The 23,965-nt window shown below is 44.0% G+C and overlaps 1 protein-coding gene across 5 annotated transcripts in view; it reads right to left on the bottom strand.

The window, feature by feature from the left end:
* Window positions 1-23,965, bottom strand: part of LOC139560319 (E3 ubiquitin-protein ligase mib1) — an 88,921-nt gene that overhangs the window by 11,891 nt on the left and 53,065 nt on the right. The window lies entirely within an intron of this gene.

Raw genomic sequence — 23,965 nt, 5'->3', positions numbered from 1 at the left:
CAACGAGAGAGAGAGAGAATGAAACCGAGAGGGAGGGAGAGAGAGGGATGAGCAGGAAGATGATGGTTTGGTGCATGACAACAGAATCCTAGGAAGGAAGGAAGGTCATGGGGCGCAATCAATTGATCAGTGCTGAATGACTAGGGATGAGTCCCAAATGGTGCACTGCCTTTGACTAGATTCCTACCGGCCCTATGGGATAGGACAGTGATGGTCCAGTCACGTGGCCAGGATACATTTTGGAAATATGATATGAACATTCCTCAACGTATCAAAAGATTCGATTCTATATATCAAAGTCCAATACGCCGCTTGAAAGGCATCACTCCACTGAGGACCAACACACACTACAGAGAAAGGTGCCGAAACATACAGTGCACCAAAAAAAACATTATTATTATTATTATTTTTTAACACACACACCGGTTCGATTTTTTTCAACAGTGCATTCATTCTTACATGGAAACTACTAGAATGCTAACGATGGGCTTGGCTATTGGCACAACCACAGCTTCTATTTAGGCTAACCTTTGTGGAGTACTGTACAAGTGCCTGACGGAATTTGAGAAACCCACATCCTCAAGTCAAACCCAGTTGAAAGAAGAGAGAAAGTCTTTCCCTGGTGAAGCAGCACAAAAGCCCCCGTTATTGAGAGGCAAACTGGTCATTAACCACAGTTAGCTGCTTTCAGTCAGTTCTCCTTATGGGGGGGAGAGAATATAGAGAGAATATATTGTTTAAACAGGGTTGTTTAAGAGGGGTGCGTTGCGAGGCAGCAGCGAGTGGTTATGCTCCTGTTTGAAGGTCATTTGGAGGTTACATGCCTTATAGAGAGATGGCTGCTGCATGGGGAAACGACATGACACGAAGGCAAGTAGTAGTGTGTCTGGACTGGAATAAGGCCTATTGACAATCTGCAGAGCACTTGGAAAAGAGAGCCAACTATGCAATGACGCCACACCAAAACAGAAACGGGATAGAACATTGGACTGGAGAGAGCAACATTACAATGGAAAACTGGCCTATATGGGCAGACCCTATTTGAACGTGGGAGAGAGGCGGAGCGGTAGAAGGACCGAGACAGGCATGCGACAAACCCCCTGCTGAGCAGACTGGGTCTTCCATCAAACCTCCTCAGCTAGCCAACACACATCCAATTATCTCTCTATCCATCTCTCCATCCCCTCTTGCCCTGCCCTGCCCTGCCCAGCGTAAGCAGCCTGGGCTAGAAGTGACCAGCCCACAGACCAGTCAAGTAGCTCTCATCCCATCACACACTGCATGCAGTGAGGCAATATCGTAACCTCCCTAATACAGTCAACCAGGCCAATAGTCAAAGACTAAACCTGGCTATGTCTACTGACTTTGTTGGGAAACTTTTCACAACGGCGTAGGTTGCATCTTTGAAACTGCGACAAAAAAAAAAAAACAACAGCAAAGTACAAAAGGGTTTTGACACGGCTGAAAAGTTCTGGTAAGGCATGTACTAGAGAACCAGCGGAGGAAGGAAGAGGGAGCGCAGTAGTTGCTAGGTAGATATTAGGTCCTTATACACATGTAGTAGTGAAACAAAAAGAACGATAGAGTAAGAAAGAAAGTAGAGACGCAGGCACACGCTGGGAGTAGAGTAGGCTTTGGGACTCGGAGATCTCTGGAGTACCGGTTAGCTGCAGGGTGGATTCTGCTAAACCCACACTCTCTCTCTCTCTTTAGAGTAATAAATAGCATCAGCATAGTAACCCTCCAAGCTGCAGCAGAAGTTCAGTATATATCTGTACAGAGCAGAGCTGGCTGCTGTATTACTGCAGTGCTGCAGAATACCCTGATCCCCAGTCTCTCTCTCTCTCTGTCTCCGCACAGCGTCTGTCTTAAGCACACCTGCATTGCTTGCAGCCATCTTAAAATGCTTAATGCAGGAGAGCGTGGCTTAAACGTGTTGCCAACCAGCCGCAGCTCTACTGCTACCAATTTTCTAAACAGTCAAGACGTGTCACTGCGAAATAGTGCAGTAGTTCGTAAGATATAAGATAATGACCACGTGGGACACTTTCAAGAAATTTCCCTCAAGAATATTTAAACAACTGTATAAACGAATAAATATTTGACAGCTGTATTCTTCTTCTCTATTCTACAGGACTAAAACACTTGAGTTGAGAGAGAAGATAATGTTGTCATCCCAAGAACTCTCTACAGCGTGACATTGAGAGTCAACCTTTCTGAATTGCACTCTCCGTGACTACAAGAGTTTGAGACCCACAGGCAACCATCCCATGCAAAAGCTTGTGTTCTCTGGTCCTTGCTATCTGGTATCCTTGGGATGTCCCTACCCAATTGAAGATGAAAGGTAAAATGGCTAACGATGCAATATGTAACCTTTTTGGGCGACCCAACAAAATTCACATAGAAATGTGAGATATAGATCTGTCATTCTCATTGAAAGCAAGTCAAAAAAAGTGGTAGATCTTGTTCTATGTGCACTATTTCTATGCTCCCCATCAAATTTTGTTTTTGCATCTTTTACTTTGTCTTGTAAACCTGCTTCAAACAACTTAAAATAAAATATTTTTGGTTATTGAAAAGATATTTCACAGCAGTTTAGACAGGACAATGATTCTCTACACTATACATTGTTTTGTCAAACTTAAAATTAGCAGATACCCATAGACTTCCAGTCATTGCGCTAAAGCTAGCTAACATTGGCTCGCAAAACTACCCCTCTAACTTCCTTCATACTGGACACAGAGACATAGGAATGGTAACCATGAGCTCATCTGACTATGGGGAAGCAGATAACGGGCCTCATTGCAAAATAGCCTATTTTGATTTTGTGTCTGTGAAAACTAGTGACAACCGGAAAATGACGCAATTATTCAAAAACTGGAGCTCATTGTTGGAACACATATTTTAGGTTGTGTTCCGCAAATGCGCATGTAAAAATGGAACAGAAAAAGCAAATGAACATCGTCTTCAAGAGTCAGTCAGACCTACAGACGTTTTCGTGAGAAGACAGATTTTCGTAATGTCTCATGGTCTCACAAACACCGCTGTAGCTCGGCCACCTTTCAACGCATGATGCGGAAGGCCGACAGAGGCAGATGGGGTGGATTGAGAGTAACAAAAAAACAAAAAAACATCACTGGCTTAAATTAACAGATTTTGATGGCCATTTTTTTATGTTACTTAGATTGAAGATTTAAGGATTAAGAGTTAAGGATTAAGGTAAATTTAAGGTTACAGTAAGGATAAGGGTTAAGCTTAGGGTTTAGGGTAGGGACATCCCAAGGATCCCTAATAGCACTAACCTTAGTTCTCCCCTCTCAGGATTGGTCGAAAAATCTCCTCAACAGACAATTTAACCAATGACAGCCCACCTTGCCTCCCCAGTCCCAGGTCCCCCACCAAAGTGACTAGGGCCTGGCAGCAGACTGGTGGCCTCTGGTGTTTGCTAGGTGGTACTGCGGCACTGTGCTGCACTAGTCAATTAGTGCTGGTTGGGGTGGAGAGAGACAGAAAGGAGAGTCTCTCCAGTAAAGAAGAAGCTTGACCATAGAGATGGATAGAAGTCGCACTTGCACACTGCATGGACAGCGCCATCGAGGACTTTTACATTAGCTATCATGGCAAAGATAGGTACTCTCTCTTTCCAGCTCTATGAGGCTGAATAGATTGATAGGCTCCCTGCCACGCTGGGTGAAATGGGCAGACATTAATATTAATGCACCTGCCACGCTGCCTGGCTGGCACTGCTGCAATGCAGTTAGCTATTTGCCGAAGAGACAAGATTTTTTTTTTTTTAAAGGGGAGGATGGATGAAGAAATAACATACTAAATATCTCAAACTAAAAGCAAAATCACTCGCTCAACCTCGTTTAGACCTATTACTAAATGTTAGCATTGAGCAAGATAAGGAGACTAAACTGCTGGGTGTGACCCTAGATAGCAAGCTTTCATGATCAAAACAGACTCAAATGGTTGCTAAATGGGAAGAGTCCACGATAGGGCGTTGGTCTGCCTTCTTCACATCAATGCACAGAATTAAATAGAGCGATGACTACATGTAACTTATCCACCCCAGGTAACTCAAGCCAGCATTAAATCCCGTTTCAAAAAACAGATAAAGTCTGACATTTTTGCAAATGTATGTATTTTTTTTTAAATACAACATTTACGTAAGTATTCAGACCATTTACTCAGTACTTTGTTGAAGTACGTTTTACAGCCTCGAGTCATCTTGGGTATGACGCTACAAGCTTGTCACACATGTATTTGGGGAGTTTCTCCCATTCTTCTCTGCAGATCCTCTCAAGCTCTGTTAGGTTGGATGGGGAGCATCGCTGAACAGCTATTTTCAGGTCTCTCCAGAGATTTTCGAGCTTGACTGGGCCACAAGGACATTCAGAGACCTGTTCTGAAGCCACTCCTGTGTTGTCTTGGCTGTGTGCTCAGGGTCGTTGTCCTGTTGGAAGGTGAACCTTCGCCACAGTCTGAAGTCCTGAACGCTCTGGAGCAGGTTTTCATCAAGGATCTCTCTGTACTTGGCTCTGTTCATCTTTCCCTCGATCCGCCACTAAAAAACATACCCACAGTTTGCTGCTGCCACCACCATGCTTCACCGTAGGGATGGTGCCAGGTTTCCTCCAGATGTGATGCTTGGCATTCAGGCCAAAGAGTTCAGTCTAGGTTTCATCAGACCAGAGAATCTTGTTTCTCATGTTCAGAGAGTCTTTAGGTGCCTTTTGGCAAACTCCAAGCGGGCTGTCATGTGCATTTTTACTGGGGAGTGTCTTCCGTCTGGCCACTCACCAAAGAAAAGGCCTGATTGGTGGAGTGCTGCAGAGATGGTTGTACTTCAGGAAGGTTCTCCCATCTCCACAGAGGAATTCTGGAGTTCTGTCAGAGTGACCATCAAGTTCTCCCCTGATTGCTCAGTTTGGCCGGGCGGCCAGCTCCATGAAGTCTTGGTGGTTCCAAACTTCTCCCATTTAAGAATGATGGAAGCCACTGTGTTCTTGGGGACCTTCAATGCTGCAAACATGTTTTGGTACGCTTCCCCAGATCTGTGCCTCGACACAATCCTGTTTCTGAGCTGTACGGACAATTCCTTTGACCTCATGGTTTTGCTCTGACATGCACTGTCAACTTTGGAACCTAAAATAGACAGGTTTTAATACATTTTAGAATAAGGCTGTAACGTAACAAAATGTTGAAAAAGTCATGGGGTCTGAATACTTTCCGAATGCACTGTTTATCTTGTATTGTAATTTGCACTGTACTATGTATTAGACATATATATTCTTTGTATGTACTGATATGTAGGCCGTGTGTGTATTTCAGTCCTTTATTCATCATTTTCTGTACTATGTATTATGTCATGTTTCATGTGGACCCCAGGAAGAGTAGATGATGCTTCTGCAGTGGCTAATGTGGATCCTAATAAATACCAAATACTTCATGTTTTATCTTGGAGGTGTGTGAGTGGGTTTTCACTGTGAGAAAGGGGGTATGTGGGAAAGAGGGGGAGATAGAGGGAGAGAGCACATTGGAGATGGGAGGCAGAGGCTGTGAACCTCTAGTAGTAGCAGGGCATATAGACTTGGCCAGGGCGTTAACACCAAGGAGGCTTGGAGAAAGATTCTGGAGCATGTGGAGGGAGGGAGGGAGAGAGGCCAAGTGTTAAAGGATGATGGAGACTCGAGCTGGAGAAATAAAAAGGCAAGCTCCTTTTGTTAGGATCTGTGTTAAAGCTTACAGGCAGCAAGAGAGAAAGTGCCTCAATGCAGAAGGGCACAGCGGAGAAAGGAGAACAGGGGGGGGGAGAGAGAGAGATGGATAGAGGGAGAAAGGGACCAATACAGATGGGGAGAGAGGGAGGGATAGAGAAAGAGACGGAGGAAGAGAGAGCAGAAGTGAAGGCGTGATGGAACTGGGTCATGCTGCGGGAGATCTCAGAAGTCCCTCAGGAGCACTCTACCAGGGCCTGTTGTCTTGGGCTGCAATTTGTCATTAACTAGGAGCCTGTATAGCGAGGGTGTGTGTGTGCATGTGTGGGTGGGAATGGTCGACAGGGTCATTCTGCTACCCTGTCCTAGCTGACAGCCAGCTGTGTGGTGGTCAGTACCTGGTACCCACAATGCAACAGGAGGTGAGGGAGAAAATAACTAATAGGACAGAGCTAAATAAGAACAGTGTGTTCCATAATATGTTTAGCTGAAAAATAACAAAAAAATCCAGCCTTAATATATTTGGTGTTGTCAATATTTTGGAAAGTTAACAGATAATGCGCTGTTTTCATCACGCAGGTATTTCATTGCATAAATATGGCTAGATGGAAACCTGTCTACTGCCAACTCCTTAAGGAATTTCATGCCAAACAAATTGAAACAGACTGGCATTCAGGCTACCATCCTCTAGCCGGTGCCCTCTCTCTGGTGTGAGTCTGGGGAGTGACAGTCTTCAGTGAGAGCTAGGCTAGATTATGTAAATATATGATGTAGCCTAAATAAGTAAATAGAGCCCCACAGGTTGGTCTTGGCTATCAAAAGGGGGATGGATGCCCAATGACCCCGTCCCACCGTTGAGATGGACTCCACCCTCTAGTCTCTCTCAATGTAGACTGAAAGGCTAAATAAACCAGTGCAGGCCAAAGCAGCACATCACAGAGGAACCAGGCTCCAGCTCCATAGAAAAGCCTTTGATTAGGCTGGCGTGGCTGGAATAATTCTCCCTGCAAAGTGACCTTCGCTGTCTACCTGTCATAGGCCCTGCGTGTGTGTGCTTATGTTAACCACTATTTATTTGCATAAAACGGGATGGGAAGAAAGTTAATTGACTTGTGCATTTCTATGTTTTGGAATGGCTTGAATTGCTAAGCAATATAATGAATTTTGTGGTGACCAATAAAAAATATAAAAAATTACTGGTGCATTTTTTAAAGCAACCGACCCAGATGTGGTTTTGTCCATCTCTGAAGTAGGCAACGATAATGCTTCGTTTTTAAAAATTATCCTTAAATCACTTAGCATTGTGGAACATTATGATTCATAGCGATTTAAGAAAACAGAGGTAGACAGTGAGGGGGACCTGAATGGCACATTAATGTCCCATTGGTTCTATATGACCCAATTATTTCCCCACAATGCTCCTCTGCCCCTTGCACTTCATTCCCTTCAGCACCTTAAAAAAGCCTCACTCATCTCTGCACCAGCCATAACACACGTCATGCCATAATACTCATAATCTACGTCCTGCCATAATACACGTCATGCCATAATACTCAATCTACGTCCTGCCATAATACACGTCATACCATAATACTCATAATCTACGTCCTGCCATAATACTCACAATACACATCCTTCCATAACACTCAATACACGTCATACCATAATACTCATAATCTACGTCCTGCCATAATACTCACAATACACATCCTTCCATAATACTCAATACACGTCATGCCATAACACTCAATACACGTCATGCCATAATACTCACACTACACGTCCTGCCACAATACACACCCTGCCATAATACTCATAATCTACGTCCTGCCATAATACTCACAATACACATCATGCCATAATACTCAATACACGTCATGCCATAATACACGTCATGCCATAATACACGTCCTGCCACAATACACACCCTGCCATAATACTCATAATCTACGTCCTGCCATAATACTCAATCTACGTCCTGCCATAATACTCATAATCTACGTCCTGCCACAATACACGTCATACCATAATACTCGCAATACACACCCTGCCATAATACTCATAATCTACGTCCTGCGATAATACTCAATCTACGTCCTGCCATAATACTCATAATCTACGTCCTGCCACAATACACGTCCTGCCACAATTCACGTCCTGCCATAATACACATCCTGCCACAATTCACATCCCGCCACGATACACATCCCGCCACGATACACATCCCGCCACGATACACATCCCGCCACGATACACATCCCGCCACGATACACATCCCGCCACGATACACATCCCGCCACGATACACATCCCGCCACGATACACATCCCGCCACGATACACATCCCGCCACGATACACATCCCGCCACGATACACATCCCGCCACGATACACATCCCGCCACGATACTCATAATCTACGTCCGGCCACAATACACATCCTACCCCAACACACGTCCTGCCACAACACACGTAGAATTCACGTCCTGACATAATATTCACAATACACATCCTCTAGCGGGGGAATGGATCCAGAAAAATTAAAGGGGGAAATACAAGGGTGTGTGTACGTAGATCAAATCACATTTCATTTGTCACATACACGCGTTTAGCAGATGTTATTGCGGGCGTAGCGAAATGCAGTATCTAACAGTAATATCTAACAATTTCACAACAATACACACAAATCTAAAGAAAAGGCATTAAGAATATATAAATATTTGGGCTAGCAATGACAACACAACAACTTTCCAAGTCACATGGACTAATGGACAAAATAGCTGGTAAACTATTACAGAACATTCTTTCACTACTCCGACCCTGCCTAGTGAGAGAGCTGCAATTTCTTTCACTACTCCGACCCTGCCTAGTGAGACAGCTGCAATTTCTTTCACTACTCCGACCCTGCCTAGTGAGACAGCTGCAATTTCTTTCACTACTCCGACCCTGCCTAGTGAGACAGCTGCAATTTCTTTCACTACTCCGACCCTGCCTAGTGAGAGAGCTGCAATTTCTTTCACTACTCCGACCCTGCCTAGTGAGACAGCTGCAATTTCTTTCACTACAATCCTTACCCTCATGATTGATTTCCTGACCATTTTTTCACCACAACTACCATGACTCTGACCATCAAAAATGGCACATACAACACACAGTATAACATAAAAACTATTCTTGCCCCTGGGGATTTTTCATGCTGTTTCACACTGAGGTTAAGAAGCCATGCTTAGAGGGATTGACTGGGGGTTTGCAGAGCAGAACAGTGGTGGAGAATTAAGCTGCTCGAAGCGAGGGCCTTCGATCGACGGCCAGTCAGGCAGCCTCCTGCCTGTCAAAATATGGTCGACCGTCCGAGAGGCACCAAGGATCTACAGCATGCTCGTAAATCTAGCACTCTAAATCACTGGTTGCCTCGGCTCCCGGCCACACACACACGTTTACACTCCGACGGATGGCTGAGTTCACTCTGTAGTAGATGAGCTGCAAGGGTACCAGCCACACTAGAATATAATAAACCAACACCTTTAAACCAATAACAAAAGGAGGAACAACCCTTTACCAGATTCTGTACATAAGTAAAGTGCAGTAATTGTAGAAGATCCAAACAGAGATTAAGAGGCTGCTGCAGTGTTGCAGGGATGGATGGGAGTCCTGTGGTGAATTCTAACTTCTCACCCTCTTCCCTACTACAAATTACTTCGGGGATTGAAGATACACGGGCAGAACGGAGTCCATATAGCTAATTAAAATGTATCCATTGATTGCAGAGGAAAAATTGGGAGTAAAACGCTTTGTATCCGCTACTGTCCCCCCCCGAAGCACTGAAACAACGGGGCCATATGCCCCAGTGCAATACAGAGGATATGTATAATGTGGCTCACGAGGGAGCTGGGCTGTTTAAATGTACATTGTTGTACAGATAAGAACGAGCCCATAAAAACATGAATAAATTCCAACTGTAGTCCACCAGATCCGTGGGGGTGCATAGATAGAGTACCATACAGTTCTCAAGTTCTTGCTTTTCGTGTCCAAAATACAGGCTAAATAATGGACTTTTGATAACTTCTGTATGTTTTCCTTATTCGCAATTTCTTATTCAATGGTGTTGTGCAGGGGTGTCAAACTAATTTTGCCCCAGGTTGCCGCATTTGGTCTTCAACTGAAAATGGTTTACATATTTCCTCGCCATCAAAACTTGCATAAAATCATCATCCATTCATCATTTTTGGAATTTTCAATATTTCATGCCTGTCTAGCTTTAATTTCAGTGATTATTAGCTAGCTGAACAGTCAAAAAACTGTATAAATGTAGTTCAATTATCTCTACACAGTTTTGATTTCGTTAAATCAGTCTGTCCTGCCACCCCCCGGATACACTAACCCACAGCAGGCTGGATTGGACCCCCTCGCTTATTTTATGAATATATACAGTTGAAGTCTGAAGTTTACATACACCTTAGCCAAATACATTTTAACTCAGTTTTTCACAATTCCTGACATTTAATCCTAGTAAAAGTCCCTGTCTTAGGTCAGTTAGGATCACCACTTTATTTTAAGAATGTGAAATGTCAGAATAAAAGTAGAGAGATTAATTTATTTCAGCTTTTATTTATTTATTTCATCACATTCCCAGTGGGTCAGAAGTTTACATGCTACCAAATACTAATTGAATGTATTGCCTTTAAATTGTTTAACTTGGGTCAAATGTTTTGGGTAGCCTTCCACAAGCTTCCCACAATAAGTTGGGGGAATTTTGGCCCATTCCACCTGACAGAGCTGGTGTAACTGAGTCAGGTTTGTAGGCCTCCCTGCTCGCACACGCTTCTTCAGTTCTGCCCACAAATGTTCTATAGGATTGAGGTCAGGGCTTTGTGATGGCCACTCCAATACCTTGACTTTGTTGTCCTTAAGCCATTTTGCCACAACTTTGGAAGTATGCTTGGGGTCATTGTCCATTTGGAAGACCCATTTGCGACCAAGCTTTAACTTCCTGACTGATGTCTTGAGATGTTGCTTCAATATATCCACATCATTTTCCTGTCTCATGATGTCATCTATTTTGTGACCCTCCTGCAGCAAAGCACCCCCACAACATGATGCTGCCACCCCCGTGAGATACAGTGAATTATAAGTGAAATAATCTGTCTGTAAACAATTGTTAGAACAATTACTTATGTCATGCACAAAGTACAGTGAGGGAAAAAAGTATTTGATCCCCTGCTGATTTTGTACGTTTGCCCACTGACAAAGAAATTATCAGTCTATAATTTTAATGGTAGGTTTATTTGAACAGTGAGAGACAGAATAACAACAAAAATATCCAGAAAAATGCATGTCAAAAATGTTATAAATTGATTTGCATTTTAATGAGGGAAATAAGTATTTGACCCCTTCTCAATCAAAAAGATTTCTGGCTCCCAGGTGTCTTTCATACAGGTAACGAACGGAGATTAAGAGCACACTCTTAAAGGGAGTGCTCCTAATCTCAGTTTCTTACCTGTATAAAAGATACCTGTCCACAGAAGCAATCAATCAATCAGATTCCAAACTCTCCACCATGGCCAAGACCAAAGAGCTCTCCAAGGATGTCAGGGACAAGATTGTAGACCTACACAAGGCTGGAATGGGCTACAAGACCATCGCCAAGCAGCTTGGTGAGAAGGTGACAACAGTTTCTGTGATTATTCGCAAATGGAAGAAACACAAAAGAACTGTCAATCTCCCTCAGCCTGGGGCTCCATGCAAGATCTCACCTCGTGGAGTTGCAATGATCATGAGAACGGTGAGGAATCAGCCCAGAACTACACAGGAGGATCTTGTCAATGATCTCAAGGCAGCTGGGACCATAGTCATCAAGAAAACAATTGGTAACACACTATGCCGTGAAGGACTGAAATCCTGCAGCGCCCGCAAGGTCCCCCTGCTCAAGAAAGCACATATACATGCCCGTCTGAAGTTTGCCAATGAACATCTGAATGATTCAGAGGACAACTGGGTGAACGTGTTGTGGTCAGATGAGACCAAAATGGAGTTCTTTGGCATCAACCCAACTTTCCGTGTTTGGAGGAGGAGGAATGCTGCCTATGACCCCAAGAAACCATCCCCACCGTCAAACATGGAGGTGGAAACATTATGCTTTGGGGGTGTTTTTCTGCTAAAGGGACAGGACAACTTCACAGCATCAAAGGGACGATGGACGGGGCCATGTACCGTCAAATCTTGGGTGAAAACCTCCTTCCCTCAGCCAGGGTATTGAAAATGGGTCGTGGATGGGTATTCCAGCATGACAATGACCCAAAACACACGGCCAAGGCAACAAAGGAGTGGCTCAAGAAGAAGCACATTAAGGTCCTGGAGTGGCCTAGCCAGTCTCCAGACCTTAATCCCATAGAAAATCTGTGGAGGGAGCTGAAGGTTCGAGTTGCCAAACGTCAGCCTCGAAACCTTAATGACTTGAAGAAGATCTGCAAAGAGGAGTGGGACAAAATCCCTCCTGAGATGTGTGCAAACCTGGTGGCCAACTACAAGAAACGTCTGACCTCTGTGATTGCCAACAAGGGTTTTGCCACCAAGTACTAAGTCATGTTTTGCAGAGGGGTCAAATACTTATTTCCCTCATTAAAATGCAAATCAATTCATAACATTTTTCACATGCGTTTTTCTGGATTTTTTTGTTGATATTCTGTCTCTCACTGTTCAAATAAACCTACCATTAAAATTATAGACTGATCATTTCTTTGTCAGTGGGCAAACGTACAAAATCAGCAGGGGATCAAATACTTTTTTCCCTCACTGTAGATGTCCTAACCGACTTGCCAAAACTATAGTTTGTTAGAGGCGCGTGACCAGAAAGCATGCTACACATTTTTTCCTCCGGTATTGAACACAGATCATCCCGTCTTCAATTTTATCGATTATTTACGTAAAGAAATACCTAAAGTTGTATTACAAAAGTAGTTTGAAATGTTTGGACAAAGCTTACAGCTAACTTGAGATATTTTGTAGTCACGTTGTGCAAGTTGGAACCGTTTTTTTTCTGGATCAAACTCGCCAAATAAATTGACATTTTGGATATATATCGACGGAATTAATCGAACAAAAGGACCATTTGTGATGTTTATGGGACATATTGGAGTGCCAACAGAAGAAGCTCGTCAAAGGTAAGGCATTAATTATATCTTTATTTCTGCGTTTTGTGTCGCGCCGGGAGGGTTGAAATATGATGGTCTGTGATTGTTAGCTGGGGTGCTATCCTCAGATAATAGCATTGTTTGCTTTCGCTGTAAAGCATTTTTTAAATCTGACACGTTGGCTGGATTCACAACAAGTGTAGCTTTAATTTGGTGTATTGAATGTGTGATTTCATGAAAGTTTAATTTTTATAGTAATTTATTTGAATTTGGCGCTCTGCATTTTCACTGGATGTTGGCCAGGTGGGACGCTACCGTCCCACATATCCCAGAGAGGTTAACACATTTGAGCCAATCACAAGTGTTGTGACGAGGTAGGGGTGATATACAGAAGATGGTATTTTACCAAATAGGACTAAGTCCATATTATGCCAAGAAAAGCTCAAATAAGCAAAGAGAAACGACAGTCCATCATTACTTTAAGACATGAAGGTCAGTCAATACGGAAAATAAAACCCCTTGTAGGTGTCCAAAATCTTGACTGGTACTGTATAACGTAATGTATATAATAAGATGGGCTTTCTTTGAGGGGGGAAGCAGCGTCTTAATTGCACGCAATGCATCACATAGACTTTTCACTTCATTCTCCTGTCACACTGCATTTATATGAGCGGTCCAACTTAACCAGGTAACTCACTGTGAATTATTCACCAGATGTCAGATTATGAACATTGTAGAACCAGATCTTTCCTAGATCAGAGTGTGTACCATGCATGCAGTAACATGGTGGCTAAGAACACACTAGATTTGAATGTGTACCATGCAGTAGCAGGCTGCAGTATTGTAGTCCTGGGATGACTCATCCATCAAGATATAATATGTTCTGCATTAATCTAACATGGACTACTAATCCGGTGTGGTTCATGTGCACAACATGATGTAGGCTAGATCCCATTATGAAGCTTTGTGCACTCAGAATTCGGTTTCATTACATCTACAATAACCATGAATGAAACAAAAATAATAACATAGTCAACAGTGTTCAAAAGGTGTCCTCCACAACACGCCGAAACACTATCATTGACTATAAAGAACTATCAAGTTGTGCCCGAATAGAAATTACGACAGCCGTTCCAATACATCAAATGAATATAAACATTTGTTTTTAAATGGAGTGAGAAAATATTCATAGACCCGTCAGCCGTGTAGTAAGGAGTATATCACCTTCATATCCTATATTTATCACCTGCATTGCTGAAGCACTTAAAGGGAAACAACACAAATAAATCCTGCTCTTTCTAGGTTTGGCAAAGAAGAGCAGGGCACAGTATACACACAGTACCACTGCTTCATATACAGTACAGTGTTTTTTCTTTGTCAAAATGGGACTGGGAGGTGGGCGTGGCAATGGGTGCAGTCAGCCCGTCGACGCAGCTGAATTTTAGAACATTATTTATTTTATTTTTTGTTTACCCTTATTTTACCAGCTAAGTTAACTAAGAACACATTCTCATTTACATCAACAACCTGGGGAATAGTCATAGGGAAGAGGGGGGATGAATGAGCCAATTAGAAGCTGGGGATGATTAGGTGGCCATGATATGAGGGCCAGATTGGGAATTTAGGCAGGACACTCTTCAAATCAAATTTTATTGGTCAAATACACGTGTTAAGCAGATGTTATTGCGGGTGTAGCAAAATGCTTGAGTTCCTAGCTCCAACAGTGCAGTAATATCTAACAATTTCGCAACACACAAATATAAAGTAAAGGAATTAAGAATATAAACATTTGGATGAGCAATGTCAGAGCGGAATAGACTAAGATACAGTAGAATAGAATACAGTATAAAATAATGAGGTAAATAATGCAAAATATGTAAACATTAAAGTGACTAGTGTTCCATTATTAAAAGTGGCTAGTGATTTCAAGTATGTATATAGGCAGCAGCCTCTGTGCTAGTGATGGCTATTTAACAGACAGAAGCTGTTTTTCAGTCTCTCGGTCCCAGCTTTGATGCACCTGTACTGACCTTGCATTCTGGATGATAGCTGGGTGAACAGGAAGTCGCTCGGGTTGTTGTTGTCCTTGATTAAATGTTTGGCCTTCCTGTGACATCGGCGCTGTAGGTGTCCTGAAGGGCAGGTAGTTTGCCCCCAGTGAACCTCTGGAAAGCCATGCGGTAGCGGGCGGTGAAGTTACCGTACCAGGCGGTGGGTGATACAGCCGAACAGGATGCTCTCAATTGTGCATCTGTAAAAGTTTTGTAGGGTTTTAGGTGCCAAGACGCACTGTTGCGCCTTCTTCACCACACTGTCTGTGTGGGTGGATCATTTCAGATCATTAGTATTGTGTACGCCGCGGAACTTGAAGCTTTCCACCATCTACACTGAGGTCCCGTCAATATGGATAGGAGGGTCCTCCCTCTGCCGTTTCCTGAAGTCCACAATCAGCTCCTTTGTTTTGTTGACGTTGAGTGAGAGGTTATTTTCCTGGCACCACACTCCCAGGGCCCTCACATCCTCCCTGTAGGCTGTCTCATCATTGTTGGTAATCAGACCTACTACTGTTGGGTCGTCAGCAAACTGGATGATTGAGTTGGAGGCGTGCTTGGCCACTCAGTCATTAGTGAACAGGAAATACAGGAGGGGGCTGAGCATGCACCCTTGTGGGGCCCCAGTGTTCAGGATCAGCTAAGTGGAGGTGTTGTTTCCTACCGTCACCATATGGGGGTGGCCATTCAGGAAGTCCAGGACCTAGTTGCACAGGGCGGGGTTCATACCCAGGGCCTAGAGCTTAATGATGAGCTTGGAGAGTACTATGGTGTTGAATGCTGAGCTAGTCAATGAACAGCATTCTTACATAGGTATTCTTCTTGTCCAGATGGGATAGGGCAGTGTGCAGTGCGATGGCAAATGCATCGTCTGTGGATCTATTGGGACAGTAAGGAAATTGAAGTGGGTCTAGGGTGTCAGGTAAAGTGGAGGTGATATGATCCTTGACTAGCCTCTGAAAGCACTTCACGATGGCAGAAGTGAGTGCTACAGGGCGATAGTCATTTAGTTCAGTTACCGTTGCTTTCTTGGGTAAAGGAACAATGGCGGACATATTGAAGCATGTGCGGACAGCAGACTGGGATAGGGAGAGATTGAATATGTCCATAACCACTCCAGCCAGATGGTCTGCGCATGCTCTGAGAATGGGGCTAGGGATGCCGTCTGGGCCATCAACCGTGCGAGGGTTAACACGCTTAAATGTCTTACTCACGTCGGCCACGGAGAAGGCCACAGTCCTTAGTAATGGGCTGAGTCGGTGGCACTGCGTTATGCTCAAAGCAGGCAAAGGGGTTTAGCTTGTCCGGAACCAAGACGTCGACGTCTGCGACGGGACTAGTTTTCCCTTTGTAGTCTGATTGTCTGCAGACCCTACCACATACGTCTCATGTCGGAGTTGTTGAATTGCAACTCCACGTTGTCTCTATTGTCTCAACTCCACGTTGTCTGTATTCTGCCATATTCCCAGTCACCTTGCCATGGTTAAATGCGGTGGTTTGCACTTTCAGTTTTGCGCGAATGCTGCCATCCTTCCACGGTTTCTGGTTAGGTTTTGATAGTCACAGTGGGTATAACATCTCTAATACACTTCCTGATAAACTCAGACACGGTATCAGTGTATTCGTCAAAGTATTTCTCGGTGGGAACCCGGAACATATCCCAGTCAGCGTGATCAAAACAATCTTGAAGCGTGGATTCCAAATTGGTCAGACCAGCGTTGAACAGTCCTTAGCACGGGTACTTCCTGTTTGAGTTTCTGCCAATAGGAAGGGAGGAGCAAAATGGAGTCGTGATCAGATTTTCCAAAATGGAGTCGTGATCAGAAGGGAGGGCGGGGGAAGGCCTTGTCGGCATCCCGGAAGTTGGAGTAGCAGTGGTTGAGTGTTTTAGCAGAGCGAGTACTACAGTCAATGTGTTGATAGAACTTGGGTAGCGTTTTCCTCAAATATGTTTTGTTAAAATCCCGAGCTACAATAAATGCGGCCTCAGGATATGTGGCATCCAGTTCGCATAAAATCCAGTGAAGTTCTTTGAGGGCCGTTGTAGTATCGGCTTGAGGGCGAACATACCAGGCTGTAACTATAACCAAATAATTATCTTGGGAGGTTAATCATGAAACATTCACCCCCGCCCTTCTTCCCGTATGCGCAATGAACTGAGAACCCAGCTGGCTGTATGGACCCAGCTGGCTGTAAGGCAGTATATCCCGAAAGAGTTATGTTTCCGTCACATGTTACAATCACTGATGTCTCTCTGGAAGGAAATCCTCGCCCTGAGATCGTCAACTTCATTATCTAGAAAACTGAACATTAGCGAGCAATATACTCGGAAGTGGTAGGTGGTGTGCACGCCTCCTGAGTCGGACTAGAAGTCCACTCGGAATACCTCTTCTCGGCTGTGTTTTGGATCAGCCTCTGGAATCAGTTCAATTGCCCTGGGGGGTACTAACAAAGGATCCGATCAAGGAAAGTCAAATTCTTGGTCGCAATGCTGGCGAGTTACCGCAACTCTGATATCCAAAAGTTCTTCCCGGCTGTATGTAATTAAACAAAAAAATTATGGGCTAATAACGTAAGAAATAACACAAAAAAACTAAAACACTGGAAAGTTGCCTAGAAGCACAGCTGCATGATCTATTGGCACCACTTGCCTTACGATAAATGCCATGGGATCTTTAGTGACCAGAGAGTAAGGACACCCGTTTAATGTCCTGATAGACAGCACCTTATATAGGACAATTTCCCCAATTAATGCCCTGGGGCAATGGGATATTTTTTGATGGCCAGATGAAAGAGTGCCTCCTACTGACCCTCCAACACCACTTCCAGCATCATCTGGTCTCCCATTCAGGGACCATCCAGGACCAACACTGCTTAGGTTCAGAGGCAAACCAGCAGTGGGATGCAGGGTGGTATGCTGCTGGCAGTGTACAGACATTCTTGCATTTTTAAGCATAGTTCCTGCAATTATTCAAAATTCTTCATGGAACAGAGCATTTCTGGTCGTTTTAAAGCGAATTTCCTACGATTCTACATATTTTGCCATGGAGCTGAGAGAATTTTGTACTTTTAAAGCAAATTTCCAGCAATTCTATGAATTTTGCCATGGCTAATGGTGTGTTCTTTTACTTAAACATAACAAAATCAATACAGCTAAATGTATGTAATTTTCAATTCTCCCTGACAGTCTAGCTTTTATTTAGGTGATTATTAGTTGTCAGATTATATTATTTAATAAAAAATACACTGAGTATACCAAACAATAGGAACACCTAATATTGAGTGGCACACCTAGGGCTATTACGGTGACTGTACTACCTACCGCGAGGTCACGAGTCATTAAGGCAGTCAAAATCCACGTGACCGTTTAGTCATGGTAAATAGGCTTCTCCAAGCTCTGATGCTGCTGATGGTCATTAGTAGCCTACCAAACTTACTAACTGCCTTGTACTCTGCACTCTTATTGTCCCTCTAATCACTCTTATGCAAATGTTATCGAAAATCAAATCAAACACTTAATGAGAGCTCATGAGCTCATGTTGTGCAACATTTCTATAGGCTAAATGTGGACAAAATCTTCCATATGCACCTCAGAATTGGATAAGGAAGTCCCCGATGTGTCTGTATTCACTTGTAGTCTGTGAGAAAGACCAAATCACGTGACAAGAGAGCCATGTGAGTGAGAAGCGCTTCGGAGCATGCAGCACGCAGGGAGAAGGGAATTAAAATGATTATATTCAGCCCAAGTGCACAATGGTTACTGGATGCAAAATAAAATAAAAAATGTATGGGGCATTACGGCCACATAAAGGGGATACTGCCGGGAAATTCAAAGCATTCAAGTGCTTTTCAAATTGTGAACGAGAGACTGATGAAGTGCGTACAGCCTGCACAAAAAACAAAGCAGAGCTCATGCCTTTCATATAACTTTTTTCAAATCAGTCACATCATGCAGCCATACAATGTATTAAAAAGCAAAACATATAGCCCGACGATTGTATCACAACTAAAGTTACATACACAACTCTAAATTAAGCATATAGGGTACCTATTTCTTTGTTAACCGCTCAACACAGAATAGCCGCATGTGTGCACTCCCTCATATCATTTGGAGAAAATATTTATATTTTATTCAGCTTTGTTCAATTGTATTCTTCATACTATAAAATAATGCCATGGAATTCTAAGCAAATATTGTCTGCTAAATTACCTTGTAGCACACAGCCATATCAGGAGCTAACATAAGGACAACGCAGAGTATGCTATTCTGTTCTTCTGAAATAGACATTTTCTTCATATCATCTTTCTTTAGACCTGTAAAATAAATAATGGATTTATTGCGAAGGTGTAGGGTATATTACATTCATTTAGACTCTTTTTTAAATTTTTTATAGATGTTCCAAAAGGTCTGCATCAGTGGCTGTGTGTGGAAGCCAGGAGATGCTACATTTGTTTATGTTAATTAAGGGTCAATTACCGTGAGATTACAGGAAGTTATTTGCTTGACAATCACCGGCTGACAACATTTCGTGACCGCCACAGCCCTAGGTTGCACCCGCCCTCAGAACAGTCTACAACAACGTGTCGAAAACGTTCCACAGGGATGCTGGCCCATGTTGGCTCCAATGCTTCCCACAGTTGTGTAAAGTTGGCTGGACGTCCTTTGGGTGGTGGACCATTCTTGATACACACGAGAAACTGTTGAGCGTGACAGACTCAGCAGTGGATTTAACAAGTGACGTCAAAAATAAATCATAGCTTTCACCTGGTCAGTCTATGTCATGGAAAGAGCAGGTGTTCTTAATGTTTTGTATACTCAGTAGGTCCAATATCCTTTCTACATCATTTAGATCTGGCTTTAGTCATTTAAGTTTTGATTGAAAGCACCCCCCATGGGCATTAAAATGGACTTGGTCCCCCCCTTTGCTGTTATAACAGCCTCCACTCTTCTGGGAAGGCTTTCCACTAGATGACGGAACATTGCTGAAGGGACTAGCATCCAGTCAGCCACAAGAGCATTAGTGAGGTCGGGCAGTCTGCGTTAAAATGAATCCCAAATGTGTTTGAGGGGTTTGGGGTCAGGGCTCTGTGCAGGCCAGTCAAATTCTTCCACACCGATTGACAAACCCTTTCTGTATGGGCTCCCGAATGGCGCTGCGGTCAGTGCTAGAGGCGCCATACAGACCCTAGTCTGGGCTAGGCCGTCATTGTAAAATAAGAATTTGTTCTTAACTGACTTGCCTAGTTAAATGGACCTCGCTTTGTGCACAGGGGTATTGTCATGCTGAAACAGGAAAGGGCCTTCCCCAAACTGTTGCCACAAAGTTGGAAGCACAGAATCATCTAAAATGTCATTGTATGTTGTAGGATTATGATTTCCCTTCACTGGAACTAAGGGGCCTAGCCCGAATCATGAATAACAGCCCCAGACCATTATTTCTCCTCCACCAAACTTTACAGTTGGCACTATGCATTAGGGGCAAGTAGCGTTCTCCTGGCATCCGCCAATCCCAGATTTGTTCATCGGTCTGCCAGATAGTGAAGCGTGATTCATCACTCCAGAGAACGCGTTTTCACTGCTCCAGAGTCCAATGGCTGCGAGTTTTACACAACTCCAGCCGAAGCTTAGCATTGTGCATGGTGATCGTAGGCTTATGTGCGCTTGCTCGGCCATGGAAACCCATTTCATGAAGCTCCGACGAGCAGTTCTTGTGCTGACGTCGCTTCCAATGGCAGTTTGGAACTCTGTAGTGAGTGTTGCAACCGAGGACAAACGATTTTTACACTTGGCGGTCCCATTATGTGAACTTATGTAGCCTACCACTTCGTGGCTGAGCTGTTGTTGCTCCAAACGTTTCCACTTCACACTAACAGCACTTACAGTTGACCCGGGCAGCTCTAGCGGGGCAGAAATGTGTTCCTTGTTGGAAAGGTGCCTTGTTGAAAGTCACTGAGCTCTTCAGTAAGGCCATTCTACTTTTTCCTGTTACATTTGAGTGTGTGTGTGTGTGAAAGTGAATGTGTGTGTGTACATGCACTTGTGTAGTCACTTTCACCCAAAAGCTCTGTGTGTCCTTAAGCAGGAGAGCAGCACCCATCCCCCCCCCCCACCCCATACATGTGCTGTAGCAACACAGTGGCCAGGACCTGACGTTTTCAGCACACCACAGAAACAGAGAGAGGGAGCATTTAAGCACAGCCAAGCGTATCTATTGGCCCAGAGCCACACTTGGCCCGACCGCCAGAGATGTGGTAGTTCTGATTGGACAATAGACACGGGTGGATTCAGGCTTGTATTAGCTTGTCCTCTGGCTGATCTGTTGGACAGATCCCAGCGCTGAGCGAGAGAGAGGTGGACTGAGTGGACACTGGCTGGGTTGGGGATGTTGGAATTAAAGTCCCTCTCTGCATGTCACTTGGGTTCCAACAGGTTGGAGGCAGTGTCATTTAGGTGTATGGTAAAACTGGCTCTTGGCAGGGCTCTACACGTGAGTTTTTTACAAGGAGCATACGTACGCCCAAGTTAAAATGTAGGCGTACAAAGAAATAAAACACACTTTTTCTAGGTGCACTGTGTGCTACTAAATTAAAATTCAAGGTCACACAGCAAAATATTTAGGCGCATATACGAGTAAAATGGTCCTATTAGGCTCTAGACACACATAGCGAAATGTGGTCTACAAGTGCAGCTCATCTCGTCTCCTTCCAAAGGTTACCTGGAGTAACGCATCTCGGTGAGATCACATATCTTTTAATGAATTACAGAGCACTTATCTCCGTCCTCCAGCCATCCAATCTGGAATTAGGCCAGATCAACTGGGGAAAGGACCGATCATACACACTGCAGATAAACAACAAACGTATCATAATAAAAATACAAAAAAAGGCCTCTGTATGTAACTATGTGTCCCCTCTTGGTTTTATCCTGCAACAAGGAAAACGCTCCTATGTTCAATGTGGCTCAGGAGAATTGTAACTGTGCGTGCGAGTGAACATACGGCAACAGGGAGGTAGTATTGCATTATCCTCGTCAAACACCTTCCCCATCACCTCCCTTTATTGACACTGTGCAAGCACCTGTCTTAGTCCTCTCCCATATTACCATATGAATATGAAAAACCATCAGGTAAAAATGCCAAACATACAGAGTGTGCATGTACGTACCATACACACTGAGTATACCAAACATTAGGAGAAGGCTGCTAATATTGAGTTGCCCCCCCCCCCTCACCCTCTTTATGCCCTCAGAACAGCCTCAATGCGTCGGGGCATGGACTCTACAAGTTGTCGAAAGCGTTCCACAAGGATGCCGGCCCATGTTGACTCCAATGCTTTCCACAGTTGTGCCAAGTTGGCTGGATGTCCTTTGGGTGGTGGACCATACTTCAAACACAAAGGAAACTGTTGAGCGTGAAAAACCCAGCAGCGATGCAGTTTGAGACACAAACCGGTGCGCCTGGCACCTACTACCATACCCCGTTCAAAGGCACTTAAATATTTTGTCTTGATCATTCACCCTCTGAATGGCACACATACACAATCCATGTCTCAATTGTCTCAAGGCTTAGAAATCCTTCTTTAACCGGTCTCCTCCCCTTCATCTACACTGATTGAAATGTATTTAACAAGTGACAACAGTAAGGGATCATAGCTTTCACCTGGATTTACCTGGTCAGTCTCATGGAAAGAGCTGTACTTAATGTTTGGTATACTCAGTGTACATGTGCAGTGTGTGTGGGCATGCTTGCCTTTGTGGGTTTGTGTGTATTCAACTGTGTGTGTTTTGTGTGTGTGTAGCTTCCCCTGCAGTGTGGCTTGATGGAACAATGGCTAGAGGATCAGAGGCTGAGGTTGGCTGCAGCCACAGGCTAACTCCTCCATCAAGCACACAGTCTCACCCCCCCCCCCCCCACCACCACCACCACCTGGTAAGTGTAGCCATTCATAAATCACTTTTATTCCATCCGGTGCTCAAGAGCCTCACCCTCCAAATGATTCACAGAGTGGCGCACCGGTCTAAGGCACTGCATCTCAGTGCAACAGGCGTCACTACAGTCCCTGGTTCGAATCCAGGCTGTATCACATCCGGCCGTGATTAGGAGTCCCATAGGGCGCCGCACAATTGTCTCAGCGTCGTTCGGGTTTGGCCGGGGTAGGCCGTCATTGTAAATATTAATTTGTTCTTAACTGACTTGCCTAGTTAAATCCAGGTTAAATGAAATAAAATAAAAAATTTGGGGGAAAAATGGTTGAGGGAGGGCCGACGAGGGAGTGATAAAGTAAAATATATATATATATATATTTTTTTTAATGTAACCTATATTTAACTAGGCAAGTCAGTTAAGAACAAATTATTATTTACAATGACGGCCTACACCGGCAAAAGCTGGGCCAATTGGGCACCGCCCTATGGGTCTCCCAATTACCGTCTGGTTGTGATACAGCCTGGATTCAAACCAGGGTGTCTGTAGTGACGCCTCTAGCACTGAGATGCAGTGTCTTAGACCGCTGCGTCACTCGGGAGCCCCAAGAAGGGATGAAGGGAAGAAGATTCTTGCTGATGGAAGGAAGAGTGAGAAGGATTTACCTCAAAAGCACAGTATGGTAACAGATCTGTGTGTGCGGTCTTGCCAACTTCTATGGTCATCATTGTCATCGATGATCACAGGAGTTGGCAAAATAGCACAAACAGATCTGGGACCAGGCTACAAACTAGACTCAATCGAAAAAAAGAGGTTATAATCCCGCAATGGTGTTGGTGTGATACACAGAGCTGAGTTGGACAGCTGAAAGAAGCCTCACGGGTCAAACTTCAGCAGCCAGGATCACAAAGTCAAAGACCTTGAAAAAGCTTCAAGATGATCTGAAGGATCTTCAACAAACTCCTGCAGTCCATCAAGTTCGAGGGAATCTCTTTCAAGTCCAGACACTTGTGACAGAAGCTGTGTCAATCACATGGGAGAGTATCAATTGAATAGCCCCCCAAAATGTACGTTAAAAAAAATCTGTTCAACCTGAGAGCACATTGTGAATGTCGAGAACACGTTGCTCAAACTCATCCACTCAT

This window comes from Salvelinus alpinus, chromosome 30, assembly GCF_045679555.1.
Source record: "Salvelinus alpinus chromosome 30, SLU_Salpinus.1, whole genome shotgun sequence".
In the NCBI taxonomy this organism is placed as follows: domain Eukaryota; kingdom Metazoa; phylum Chordata; class Actinopteri; order Salmoniformes; family Salmonidae; genus Salvelinus; species Salvelinus alpinus.
This window is presented reverse-complemented; position numbering and strand designations above follow the sequence as displayed.